Source organism: Crocodylus siamensis, chromosome 12 (genome assembly GCF_052110815.1).
Source record: "Crocodylus siamensis isolate JL-2025a chromosome 12, ASM5211081v1, whole genome shotgun sequence".
NCBI lineage: Eukaryota > Metazoa > Chordata > Crocodylia > Crocodylidae > Crocodylus > Crocodylus siamensis.
Window position 1 is genome coordinate 24,888,310 of NC_143406.1, and position 12,723 is coordinate 24,901,032.

Genomic DNA, 12,723 nt, shown 5'->3' on the forward strand with positions numbered 1-12,723 from the left:
TACATTTTTTACTTGTTTTTTCTTTTCCTTTAACGTTCTCTTAAATGATTTGCTATTTCGTTCAGTCTTGCATAATGCACTTCTTCCCCCATGCTTTCAGATTTTACCAGTGCTCACCCACTCACCTAAAAGATTCTCCCAGCTTGCTCTGGATTGGCTTATAAATATGCATGAGGTTGCTTTGTCAGAAATACTTGCATAGCACATCATTCATTTTCTTGGTCTTGTATCTTCTTGATGAAGGGATAGAACTGTATGCATGTGTTCCCTAGTAATAAATCTGCCACTGATCAGCTTTGTCCTCCTCTTTGTAATTAAAAGCATAGGGACGTCACTGGTCCTTTTTAAGACAATAAGCTTCATGAGGCTCTTAGGTGTCACTTTGAAGAGCCCTTGTCTGAAGCAATATTAAAGTTAAGCTATTTCTATTTCAGACTCCACTTCTTTCACTTTCGCGGCTTTTATGAAACAGCTTGGTTGGTTCCCTTTTTCGTTGAAGCCATTGTAACTTGCTCAATGAGCAAGTTCCTTTAACCTTTCTGTTTTTCAGCCTACTGGTAGGTGATTATATCATGGACCTAATTAATGTGCAGGCTGTAAGTTCCTCCATTGAAAGGCTTTTTAGCTGTGCAGTGTTTAGTCTGTTTCCTTGTATGCAGACTATCCTTGTTGTCTTGACCTAAGCTCCATCTAGGCAGATAAAAATACGTTTTGCAGTTTGACACCTATTATATATTTGAATAAACCTTGCAAATAAGATCATTGTTCTGGGAAAGACGACTGCTGCCATTTGACTTAAAGGGAATCAGTTATGGTTTGGGGGTGAGGAGTGCATTTCTTCCAATTTCTCTCCCAGTTTGTTCAAGGCCACACATGATCATCTACCTCTACTCACTGGACTGTGTAAAATGACTATTGCAGCTACTGCTTGGTTTTTTTTTTCCTATGCCGATAGCCATTTAGAGGCTTAAAAGGCTTGCTGTCTGGGTCAGATTGATGGCTCGGTTACACTCACACTGGTAAGGATCTTAGCTTAAACCTACATCCCAAGGGTGAATGGTGTTTCTTAAGGGATGGGGATTAGAGCAGGACACTTCCTGGTCACTTTCCTAGTTCCTTGAGAGCAGTTTGAACAAACTGTTCTGAGAGCTGCATCCAGAAGCTTGGCCTGCCCCGTCAGAATGAAATGCCTGTAGGACTGAGTCACTGATCCGTCAGAATAAGGTGAACAGAAGGGGGAAAAAAGCAAGGATCTTTGGCCTGCTTCTTTTAAAAATCCCTTTGTATTTTGAACTGAGTGCAATTTCTGTGTGCTCCTAGGTCAGTGAGTGTGTGCTAATATACCAGGCAGAAATTGCTGCTGTTGTCTTGGATACACGACCCCAAATCATTTCCAGCCTGTAAAGACTTTGAAGAGCTTTGGTACATGAGAGAGATCCCTGTTATACATTAAAAAAATACATTAATGTTTTCTTGTGGGGCGGGGGGAGTTTCCCTCCCCTATCCTATATAAACTGATCAGCAAGCCCCTAGTCTGCTTTTTTACTCAGCACATCCTGTTTCAGAAGAGCTAAAGAGGTGGTGAGAGAAATGCTGGTACAAAGAAACCTGCTGTGAGCAGGAAAACATTTTTTTTCCTCTCAGCTAGTCTGAGATATTAGCTGGCACTGTATGCTGTAGAAGCCCATCCTTGGGTGATTTGGGGGAACTACCTGAGAAAGAGGTTAATGAAGTGTAAAACATGATGGTCCTTTATGCTAAAACAAAATTCAAGGGTGATCCAGGTTAGGTGAAACAAAGGAAAGAGAAAAGAGCTTGTTCTCAGAAGTTGCTATTGCCCTTTGCCCATATAGGAGCACTCCCAACAGTATTTTGGTGTAAAGGACCTTATTCTGTGTTCACCAAACTGCCTGGGTGTAAGGGTGTGCAGCAGTTCAACAGTTTTATCTCTCCAGACTTTAGAGAAAAAAGTCTGCAATGCAGTTAAAATTATCATTAAGATGATACCTTAAGGCTCTGAAAAGCATAATTGGCACATGTGATCACTCGCCTCATCCTCAGCATAAAAGCCCATTTTTAAGGCTTTTGGAGTGACATACACAGTTGGAGTGAAGAGAGCTGGGTAAAGTGGCTACCCTTTTTTATTTTATTATTTTCTTTAACAGTGAGAGGTCTGCCACAAAAGGAAATTTCTTAGGGGTGACCTGCAAAGGACTGAAATTGAACTTGTGTTATCTTTTGTACAGAAGATGCATAAAGCATCCCTGGAAACCTTAATCATTTGCCTGTTTTGTACTTCAGACTCTAGTCTAGTCATCCCTAGTGTATCAGCTGTCACAAAAAGGTGGATCGCTGGATCTCTATGCCTTTAGATGATGTCTTTTGACAAAGTGTTGTTCCCTCAGCTGTCTATTTAAATAGGTCAAAACAAGGTTTAAATAGTCCAAATAAAAACTCATCTCTTCTGTTTAATAAGGTGGTTCTTTTCTTGCCTATAATTCATTATTTCATAATTTTACTAACTTTTTCAGGTGTCCTGAATCTTCAGGACAAAAATCTGAATAACAAATGTTAAAGCCTGGTATTCTCTCTCCTGACAGAAGAGAGAATCTTTCAAATCTCACGTTGGCATAGTTCATAAAGGGGTCAGGCCAAATGTACACTTTGCACATAACATTTAACAAGGCCTTATGCCCTCTTGCAGCACTATAGGTCTAGAGTTGTTATAGTCATGGTATGTGGCAGGGGGAGATTTGGGTTATGAAAGAGTGAAGGAATTGGGGGAGGAAAGAAGGCTTGTAGTTCTTGGGAAATGCTTTTCATACCTTGTTCGTTCTGGAATTATGTAATAGCCCCCACAGATCCCCCCCCGAACACTGGTTGGCAAAAACATAGCCTTGGGTGGAATGCCAAAACGTAGCAAAACTGCTCTCTGTGCTTCCTCTGTCTGTGCAGGCTCAAGCCTAACCAGCTTGCTGCAGAAGAAAATGAAATGGGGACGATAGGTTTTGTTGCATTGTGTGTCCTAATTGCAACAAATTGTTTGACTCATAAACATCTGCTTTAAGAAAGGTTTGTTTAAATATGATGATGGATAAAAAAGAAGGGGAGGGACAGAACCAGAGATTGTCTTGTTTAGCCATATGGCTTCCACTACATGAATCAACAGCAGGGCTTGAACCTGATCCCTCAAATACCAGCACAGGCCTCTACCACTTAAGAGTAAAAAAAGGGGCCTGGGCGTCAGAATTCATGGGTCCTGTTTCTGGAAAGGATTGACACCTCAGAACTAGAAAAGGTAACTAATTATGTTGCACTCCCTTCCTTCTTATATATCTACCCTTCCTGGAAATCTAGCCTGACTTCAGACTAACATGACTAATGACCTCTTTCTGCTCATGGAAGAGGCAAAACATCTGGATTGTGTTCCCAGTTCTTTCATAAGTGCTCTAATGCAGCCTCTTGATTAACGTATTTGTAGGACTGATAACACCTTCCTTTCTGAGGTTAGAAGTGTGAAGCTATACTCAAAAATAAATTCTAAAGTGCACAGCAACATAAGGAGCACTTGGGGGGGGGGGGTACAAATTTAGAACTTAGCATCTTGACACAGCCCATTGTGTAGTTACCAAAGCCAAAATATATTTGCCACATATTGCAAATATCTTTGTCTCCTGGTAGGAGTTTCCTTAACTTGGTAATTATTGAGAACAGGCAGGATGGTTCACCTGATTTGTCAAGTGGAGTGAGATGGATACAGGGACACTTGAGGTCTGCCTGTGCTTAGAGAGGGGATATGTGTGCCTAGGCGTAAAACAGCTTGTAACCCTGTAAATGTTTGGGTGAGATGGGCAAAGGGGGAGAGCAAACTATTGTAATCTCCAAATATTTTGGACTGGAAAGAGCATAATAAGTTCTCAGGCCTTTCAGTAGCTAAAAAATAGGGCAGGCAGGAGGAGAAGCTAAATTTTGTCAAACTGAGAGATGACAGAGGTAATTAGTATGACCTGTGAAGGAAAAAGAAATGTTAACAAAGTACAGATTTGCATCATACTGGAAGTGGGACATACTATGAACTGAGTTGGCAGCATTGCCCTCTGCTGTCCAATTAGTGCAAAATGTTTCAGAGAATGAAACAACTTAGTGTGATGACTTTTTAATGTTAACAGAACAGGAAAAAAGCATCTGCTCTTTATTGGTTTTCTAGTGGGGAAGACCATGCTCATGTCTGTCTTTGCACTTTTCTACAAGTAGACTTTGTCCTTCTTGACCACAGGTCTTGTTGCAGCTCTGTAACTGTTCAGTTTATTACTGGGCAGACACAGACATGGGTGGTGAACCAGGTGGCCGCCTGGGGCCTGGACAGAAAGATGATCTGATAATGGTATTTTTTTTTTTTCCCTGTTGTCCAATTATTTTTATCATTATCTCTGGTGAAGGGGGGCCCGGTACTAAAAGTTCACCTGGGGCCACCAGGAGTCTAGGTACGGCACTGTTACCAGGCCCTGAGAAATCTAGGTATGGTGGTAGTAACTGTGCATGAAAGCAAGTGTGTTTCAGTTGGCTGAAAAGAATAAATGCCTCTTAGCAAAGTAGTGCGGTGTAAGCAAGATCTCTTGAGTTCAGTTCCTAAGCAATGTGTAAGTCAATACTCTGGTGTTATTATGGTTGCTTTCTCCAAGCCCTGTAGGCTGTGTAATATAGGTATATAGCCATGTAAATGGCAGTATAAATTGTAGCATTATGCAGAATCTGTGCTCCAATAACACTAAGCTTTTGGGAAAAATCTCTCCAGCCCTCAAGGCAGCAGAGGAAACTCTCAAACTGTGAAAAGTGCAACTGTGGTGCAGTGCTGTCTGTTTAAGCTTGTAGATGACAGCAGTAGTTTAGAAATGGAAATTTCTGCTGCTCATCACCAAGGATCCTGGTTTTCTCTGTTTAAAAATCACAAGTTCGCTGATAAGCCCCAGAATCCATGATTAAAATGAAATGCCACTAGTGTGTATGTGTGTGCATGCGCATGTGCATGGGGGTGTATGTATCAATTGAACACAATGTTTTATTGATATATTTATAATTTTAAAGGAATTTGGAAACCTACCAGTGCCTCGGTCACTATAATAAAATACATTCTAAGTACCTATAATTTTGGTATTTGATTTTGGGTTTATCGTGGAAAATCAAAGCTCCCCATGCCCCCTTAGCTCACCAGGACACAGATCTGGGCCCCCCGCTGCCTGGAATACAAGGCCAGGGACACAGCCCCCTGTCCCCCTACAGCAGTGCCCAGGCCTTGGCAGCCACCTGTAGGAAGTCGTAATGGCTGCAGGGGAGTGGAGTGTGGAGCCCAGGTCATCATCCCCCACAGGCGGTATGGCTGGAGTGGAGCCCATGGTGGGGCAGGTGCAGGCTCCCCACCCTGCTGCCTTCCCCCTGGGGCCTCCGTAGCCCAGCGGGCAGGATCCAGCACAGCAGGGAAGAGTGGGGCTGGGTAGGGAAGCTCTTTGCCACTGCATGTCCCACGCTGCCCTGGTGAAGCACCCCTTACCCGCCTGGCAGCAGCAAGGAGCACAGCTCTGCCCTGCCACCTCCATGGCGCAGGGCTTCCAACAGCAAGGAGCTTTCTTGCCTGGTCCCGCTTTGTCCTGCCCTGCCAGGTTCCACCCTCTGGGCCCTGGAGGTCCTGGGAGAAGGCAGCAGGGTGGCAAGCCTGAGCCCACAGCAGGTAGCCCATACCTGCCATCACCCCATGCAAAGATCTGGGGGCATGTGCCCCCCTGTCCCCTTCCCCTGCTTCCCCTCCCCCCCCCCCCCCGAAGTGCGTGCAGTGGCTGGAAGCCAGCTCTGGTCCCCCTGCCCTCCAGACGAGCCATCCACGGCTCCATCCCACTCCCTTTTTGGGGCCCCCCATGCTCCACACTGCCCCTGCCTTGCGTACCCACCCCCTACCCCACAATGAGGGGCTGAGCCTGGTGTTGGGGAGCAGTAGACCGGGAGTGAGGAGTACTGGGTCAGGACTGGCCATTGATCGGGTGACCACCTGTCCCTAATTGGGCAGGACAGTCTTACAGTAGGTACATGAAGTCCTGGTCCCAGGCTGCATGACTTTCCCCGTGCAGGCTGGCAGCGTTCCAGCCTGTAAGGGGCTGCCAGGAGTGAGATGCAGGGCTCCCCATGTGCATGCACGCTCCTGCACATATGTATGTGGCCAGGAACACAGCTGCAGAGCCTGGAGAACAACTCCCTGCAAGTAAGCCTGGGGGGGAGGCGGGGGAGTATAAGGGGGTTGAGGAGGGGACAGATTGAGGCTCCCCATGAAGGAGGGAATGGGGCAGGAGCTGGGTGCAGTGGGGAATGGGGCTGGTGTGAGAAGTGGGATGGAACCATAGGCAGCTGATTCAGGGGGTGGGAGGGAGGTATGGGGGGGGGCACGTGCCCCCAGATGTGTGCAGAGTGGGGGCTGATGCAAGCTGCCTGCTGCAGGCTCAGGGCCCTGACTACAACCCTACCCTGGGGGCCCTGCATTGACTGCATCTCCATGGTGACACACCTCCTGCCCACCCAGCGAAAAGGTTGAGAACCACTGGTCTAGATAAACTCCTGTTCATACTGCTGAAAAACTTTATCTTAGTCTTACTGGGGAAAATGTAAATTCCTATTTAATTTCTTTATGGCTGAGAGATTTATTTTGTAGCACACGTAACTGCTGAGATTGTTGAAATCTTATAAGGATTTCTGTTTGTGGGTTTTTCTTTTTAAATGCAATGGGTATGTTTTTTTGGGTCAAGTGACTATCATTCTGACTGATGCCAAAGTCCAGTATGCCATCTTTATATACATTTGTACACTATGGAACAGCGCTGGTGAGAAAAATCAAATAAATCAAATTTAAGTGACATACACTTTATATTTATACCTATCTAGTACTTATAAACTAAATCCAGATTGTAAATTAAGTTAGTTGTATTTGATTAACCTCTCTATCTGGGCACTGAAATCAGTTGACTGAGTAATATCAACCTTTTTGTTTGTTTTGATTTGTTTTTTTCAAGGCAAAGGTTTGTTGGACAGTAGAACTTCTAAAAAGACAAGGCAAGGAGTAAAAAATTAGGAAACTGATTTTTTTTCTTTAAAAAAACCAAGAAGACTCCCCCCCCCCCCCAAAAAAAAATCCCCACAAAATCCAACAACAAAATGAAACAAACAAACAAAAAAAACCAAACAAACCCAAGAACACAAAACGTAGGCTTTCAATAGGCCTGCTTCAGTGCCTGCCTAAGGGCCTTAGCATAGGCATTTCATAAGGTATTATCTTGGGCACTACTGGATGCACAGAATTTTTGAAAATGAACTTCTTGCTTTCCAAAACAAAGTGGTATTCAGAATTGAAGACCATTCAATGGAGGGGAATCAAGAAAAGCTAGAAGCCAGATTGCAATGTGTGGAACGTAGCAAGGAACAAAGGTGACAGGAAGCATCAACAAAATGGACTCCTGATCAAACAGCTTATTCAAAAAGAGGTACCACCTCTCAAGACTTGGGCCTTAAACAGCTGATGAACAAACTAATTTTATTACCAGAGAAGTGGGGTTTCATAGCGCTGCAGATGGTACAAACACTGTAAAACAGCTAGTCTGAAGAGTGTACAGTCTAAACAGGTGATGGGCAAAAGATGGGAGGGGAGCAGAGACTCAGAGAGATGAAGTGACCAAGCCCAGGGTTGTGCACTAAGTTTGTAGCAGAATAAGGCCCTGTTAAAGGGTCTGTTGATGTCTGCTACCCTGCCTGCTAGACAGCACTGCTGCTTGAAAGAATTGTTGGAAGTACTGGTCTGTTCAGCTGAAGCATGGCAGGTTAGAAAGCTAAAACATTTGAGTAAGAGGTATAAAAATGGTAGGAAATGCAGTGGGTTACAGTAGTAATTGTTGCAAATGTCAGCTGGCAGAAATCATTCTCTCTAGTAGGAAAACAGTGTTAAAGTAAATGGGCCAAATATTCAGGACTCCTTCATTTCAGAGAAACAGTTGAGTACGTCATGAGTGTAAGTGTTTTATAGAAGGATTCTTGTTGCCCCATTTTCAGCAAAACGCTGGATTATAAATGATGGTAGGGTTTTTGTCTGTTCTTAGACAAAGTCACGGTGAAGAAGCTCTTGGAGAAGTGTCCAAGAGGCAAATAAATCATAAGAAAATGCCTGTAAAAAAATAAGTGCTATTCCTGTAGCTGATGTTTATAGTTGTAACCCCCAAAATGTAAAAATTGGAATTTCTTTGGGGAGGAGAAACACTGGCTTAAATGCTTCTATAGTGGTGCTTAATGGAGCTTTTGTTTGTTCTTTGAGTACCTTAAACTAAGCCGGCGTGAAGTGGCTAGTGTTCACTTCAGATTCAGATTTGGCCGATTCAGGGAACAGTGATTCAATTCAGTGATTTGAATTACTGTCCCGATTCTATTTGGCCAAATCTGATTTGGAGATTTGGCTGCTGCTGAATCTCTGAATCAGCCAGACCAGGCCCACCTGCCACCTGCTCTCTCAACCCGGCAATGGCTGCCCCATCCTCCCCAGCTCCCGGCACTTGTGGGGGGGAAGCCCTGACTCAGTGGGTGCTGCTGGCTAGGAGGGCGATCCCCACTGCCCCACGCTGCATAGAGGGCTCTGCACAAGCTGCCTGCTGCAGCTCCGGCCCTTTAAGAAAAAAAAAAAAAAGAAAAACCTCTGCACTCACCGCTTCCTTCCAGCAGGGGGTGATCCCTGCTCTCCCCTGCTACCCCGTGCCATGTGGAGCTCCCGAAGCCCTGAGGCCAATGCAGGAGCGAAGAGTCCCGGGGATTTTCTTGGACTTTTTTGTCTTAAAGGGCTGGAACTGGCCCAGGCACCCATGGGGAGGCTGGGGGAGTGAGGGAGGGGTCGGGGGACTCATGGCAGAGCCCCCCATGCAGTGGGGGGCAGTGGGGATCACTCCTTTGCCCAGTAGCACCTGGTGAGCACTAGGAGTTTCATTTTTCCAAAGTACTGAGCTGGAGTAGGTGGGGCAGCCATGGGGGGGGGCCTGGGGGAGCAGGCAGGGGTCCCCCCATGGTCCCCTCCCCCAGCCCCTAGTACTTACCAGCTCAGAGTCCAGCTGTAGCTCCCTGCTGCAGCCACTGGGGACTGCCTGAATCATCAAAGCTCTCTGAATCTTTTCTGAGGAGCTTTGAATCGATTCAAACCTTTAAATTGGTTCCCTAATTCTGTTTAGATTTGGAGACTTGGCCACCGAATCGAGCCAAATCTCCTCAGAATCGAATCCCCACCCGATGCTTCGCACAGCCCTACCTTAAACTTGGTCGTGATTTTGTTTTTGATGTGTAGAACATGGTGCAAGTATATAGATGGTGATATATCATCAAAGAGGGGAAATGGTTACCAAAAGTAGTCAGGCACTCTGTTTTCGTTGAAGTCTACCTGAAATTTCTTGTTCAGCATCATGGCTGGGTCTACAACAGTGATTCTCAATTGGGGTGCCATGAGATCCTTTGGGTGCCTCACGGTATGAGGAGATTAACAGATAATCTCAGGCTCATACTTGTCCCTGCCTAGAGTTTCCACTCATCTCCACTGCCTGGCATCTCTTCAAGGAAGCAAGCACTGTAATCTGTAAATTATTTTTTTTTAATGGGGTGCTGCTCAAGTTCAAAAAGTTTGAGAACCAGTGGTCTACAGTCAGACAGTTTGGGGACATTAAGATGTATTAAAATAATTTTGAATGTGTAATACTGCAGGCTGGCAGACTTATTTGCTTTAATACAACTCAGTACTATATCTGCTCAGAATTATACTGAAAGACCAGGAGATGGACCTTCCCACACTCCACCCACAAGTTGCTCAGGCCTTCAAATAATTGCACTGGTGTGTAAATAAATGTGTAATTCTAAAATCTTGTCAAGGTATCTAGTATAAGTACAGTGGAAAGATGCATCCATCAGCTTGGAGGAATATGACTGTAGGTCAGTTTAAAGAGATTGATGCTTTGTTTGTTGGAACTGCAAGAACACAAGTTTTAAATTGCTTATTCAGCCAAGAGAAAGTACTGAACAACTGAAAGGGGACTTTTGGTTTGAGAGCTGCTGTATCATCACCATTGTACTTTAAGGATTTCCTATTTTTTAGGTCAAGAGGCTCTAGAAAACCTAACAACTTTCCAAGCAATGTAAATTGTAGAGAAGTTCCTATTGGACTCTCTCTCTCCTCTTTTTTGCTGCTGCTGTTCTGTTTCTTTGCTTGGATGAGTATCTGTTTAGGGAGGGATAAGAAGAAAATTCCCTCCTACTTAATTTCCATTTTTGTTTAACATTTTAAAATGTATAATGTTAATGTAATTAAATATGAATTGTAAATACAAATAGTAACTTTGTCAAATGATAGCCTAGAAAAGAGGAATAAACCATGAGGCTAGGACTTCATAAACATTTGCTCACCTGTTAAATCAGGCCCCCCTTTTTCCATCAGTAGCAGAGTATTAAGTGTGGGAAAAACCCTTTGAAAAATTACAAGACTTACTCATTTTTCAGTCTGAACTTTTTCTTAGTCTTGTATTCTGTATAACACCAAGCTGTTTCTAAGCTTTTGTAAGAGAATAAAAGACATGATCCAGAGCACTTGTTATAGTACTGCTAAATAGTAAAGTGTATCTTATGTGCATATATCTTAAGAGTCTCTGTGCAGTTTTTCACTTGCTTGTTTTTCAGGGAGAAGAAAAGGAATTAGTTATATTTTGTGACGAATAATATCTCAGTAAAATGACAAGGAAATATGCATTAGCTCGTGTATTGTTATCGGGGAGGTTGCGAAGTCAGAAACAAAAGGAACTCTGTGTAGAGATCCGAGGTTAGTCTGTTTAAAACCAGCAGCAAATACTTCCTGAACTTTGCTTCCCTCCTCCCTGTCAGAAATAACTTGAAGTTTTATTAACAGAGTATATGTCTGGAGGTGGATTTTTGTTTGCCGGGGAGGTGATGAGCCCTCAGGTGAGCTCATAATATATAACCCAAAGGAGAATCTAACTGGATTGCAAAAATAGAAAGCAAGGGAGATTCTAGTTCGTGGAGACCAAAATTTGAATCCTGTCTTGGAACTTCTTGACACTACAGGTGAGTAGTTATGACACAGCAATGTGGAGTTGTGGGTCTTTACCCTGTTGAAAGAGCTGTGACTTTTCTTGTCAAGTCCTTTTGGAGTATGTCACCTATTTAAAAATGGATCTTTTCCCTGCTCTCACTAGCACTTTGTATGTTTCTGTGCAGATTTTTAAAAAAATGTATGTGGCTTTTTTGTAGTTTCTGTTTGTTGATGAGCTCATCCCGGAAGGAATATGGCTGGGAGGTTGTTCTGAACTGAGAACAGACAGGTTCTGTGAGAAATCGGTTACTGCTTTAGGGAAAATCTCTTGTTTAAACATTCATTAGATAAACACAGGGCAAATCCTGCCTAGCCTAGTACTAACATTTTGCTGGTGACTGCAACAGGCTCTAAATCTATATTTCAATAAGGTATTAAAAAAAACAAAAAACCCCCAAACCCTCGACTGTTTTCATCTTGGAAAAGCACTATATTTTGTCAAGCCTGCGTTCTACAGAAGTGAATGACTGACAGTGTGGTCCAGAGCGTTAGATTCTCTGGCTTCTGTGAAAAATGGGATGTTGCACAAATATGTGGATTAAACAAGTACTGTTAAAATTTAGGTCAGTGCCTTTCACTCGAGAGTGTACTGTGTGGAAATGCTCAGTGACGTAATTGTTTTCTACCTAAGGATAACTATTTCCTGGCAGCACTGAAAGCTGGTACCACACACAAACCTGTTTCACATGTGCTGTTTTTAACAAGATTTCAGGCTATGGAAGTGTTACTTTTTAGTAACAGGCTAATGTTGGGCGATAGAAAACAGTTCAAATGTTCTGAGAGTTCAAAACCAATTTAAATATTTATCTAGGAGCTCTAACCAAGTTTGATTTGGGTCTTCAGCCATTAGGTTAGTAGTTCAATATGCTGTATCTGATGAGGGACTGCAGACTGGAGAATAGGTCTCAAGAACAGAGTGGGCTTGGGCCTGTGTAAAGATAGTTCACCAAGAAGTCCACATTTGGGCCATCAGTTTCATGACATTAACCACACAGTGTAACACTGGAGCTTGAGCAGCTGACTTCAAGTTTTGCCAACTTATCTGAAGTGCCTCTTAATACTTTGTTCTTATTGGGGATGTCATTGCTGGTTTGCTGATATAGGAAGTAGAACTTAGTTCTTCACAGCAAAACAAATGTTAAGAACTTGTGCACTACTTAATTTGGGTACGTTCATTTTGTTTTGGTTTGGGATCTGTAGGGTTTATTTTCATGGTTGGAAGGGACCTAAGCAAATCATCTAGTGCAACCCCTGCCATGGGCAGGAAAGGATGCTGGAATCAAATGACCCCAGCTAGGTGGCTGTCTAGCCTCTTTTTGAAGACCCCCAGGGTAGGGGCAAGCACCACTTCCCTTGGAATTTGGTTCTAGCTCCTAGCCACCCTGACTGTGAAGTAGTGCCTCCTGATATCTAGCATGAATCTACTCTCAGTCAACTTATGGCTATTGTTCCTTGTACCCCTGGTAGTGCTTGGGGGAACAGGGACTCTCCCATTGCCTGCTGGTCCCCTTTGCCAAGTTTATAGGTAGCCACCAGATCCCCTCTCAGCCTTCTCTTGTGGAGGC

At 43.8% G+C, this 12,723-nt stretch overlaps 1 protein-coding gene across 3 annotated transcripts in view; it reads left to right on the forward strand.

Annotated features, from left to right (window-relative positions):
- Window positions 1-12,723, forward strand: part of RAB11FIP3 (RAB11 family interacting protein 3) — a 166,621-nt gene that overhangs the window by 87,828 nt on the left and 66,070 nt on the right. The gene's annotated exons all lie outside the window — the stretch shown is intronic.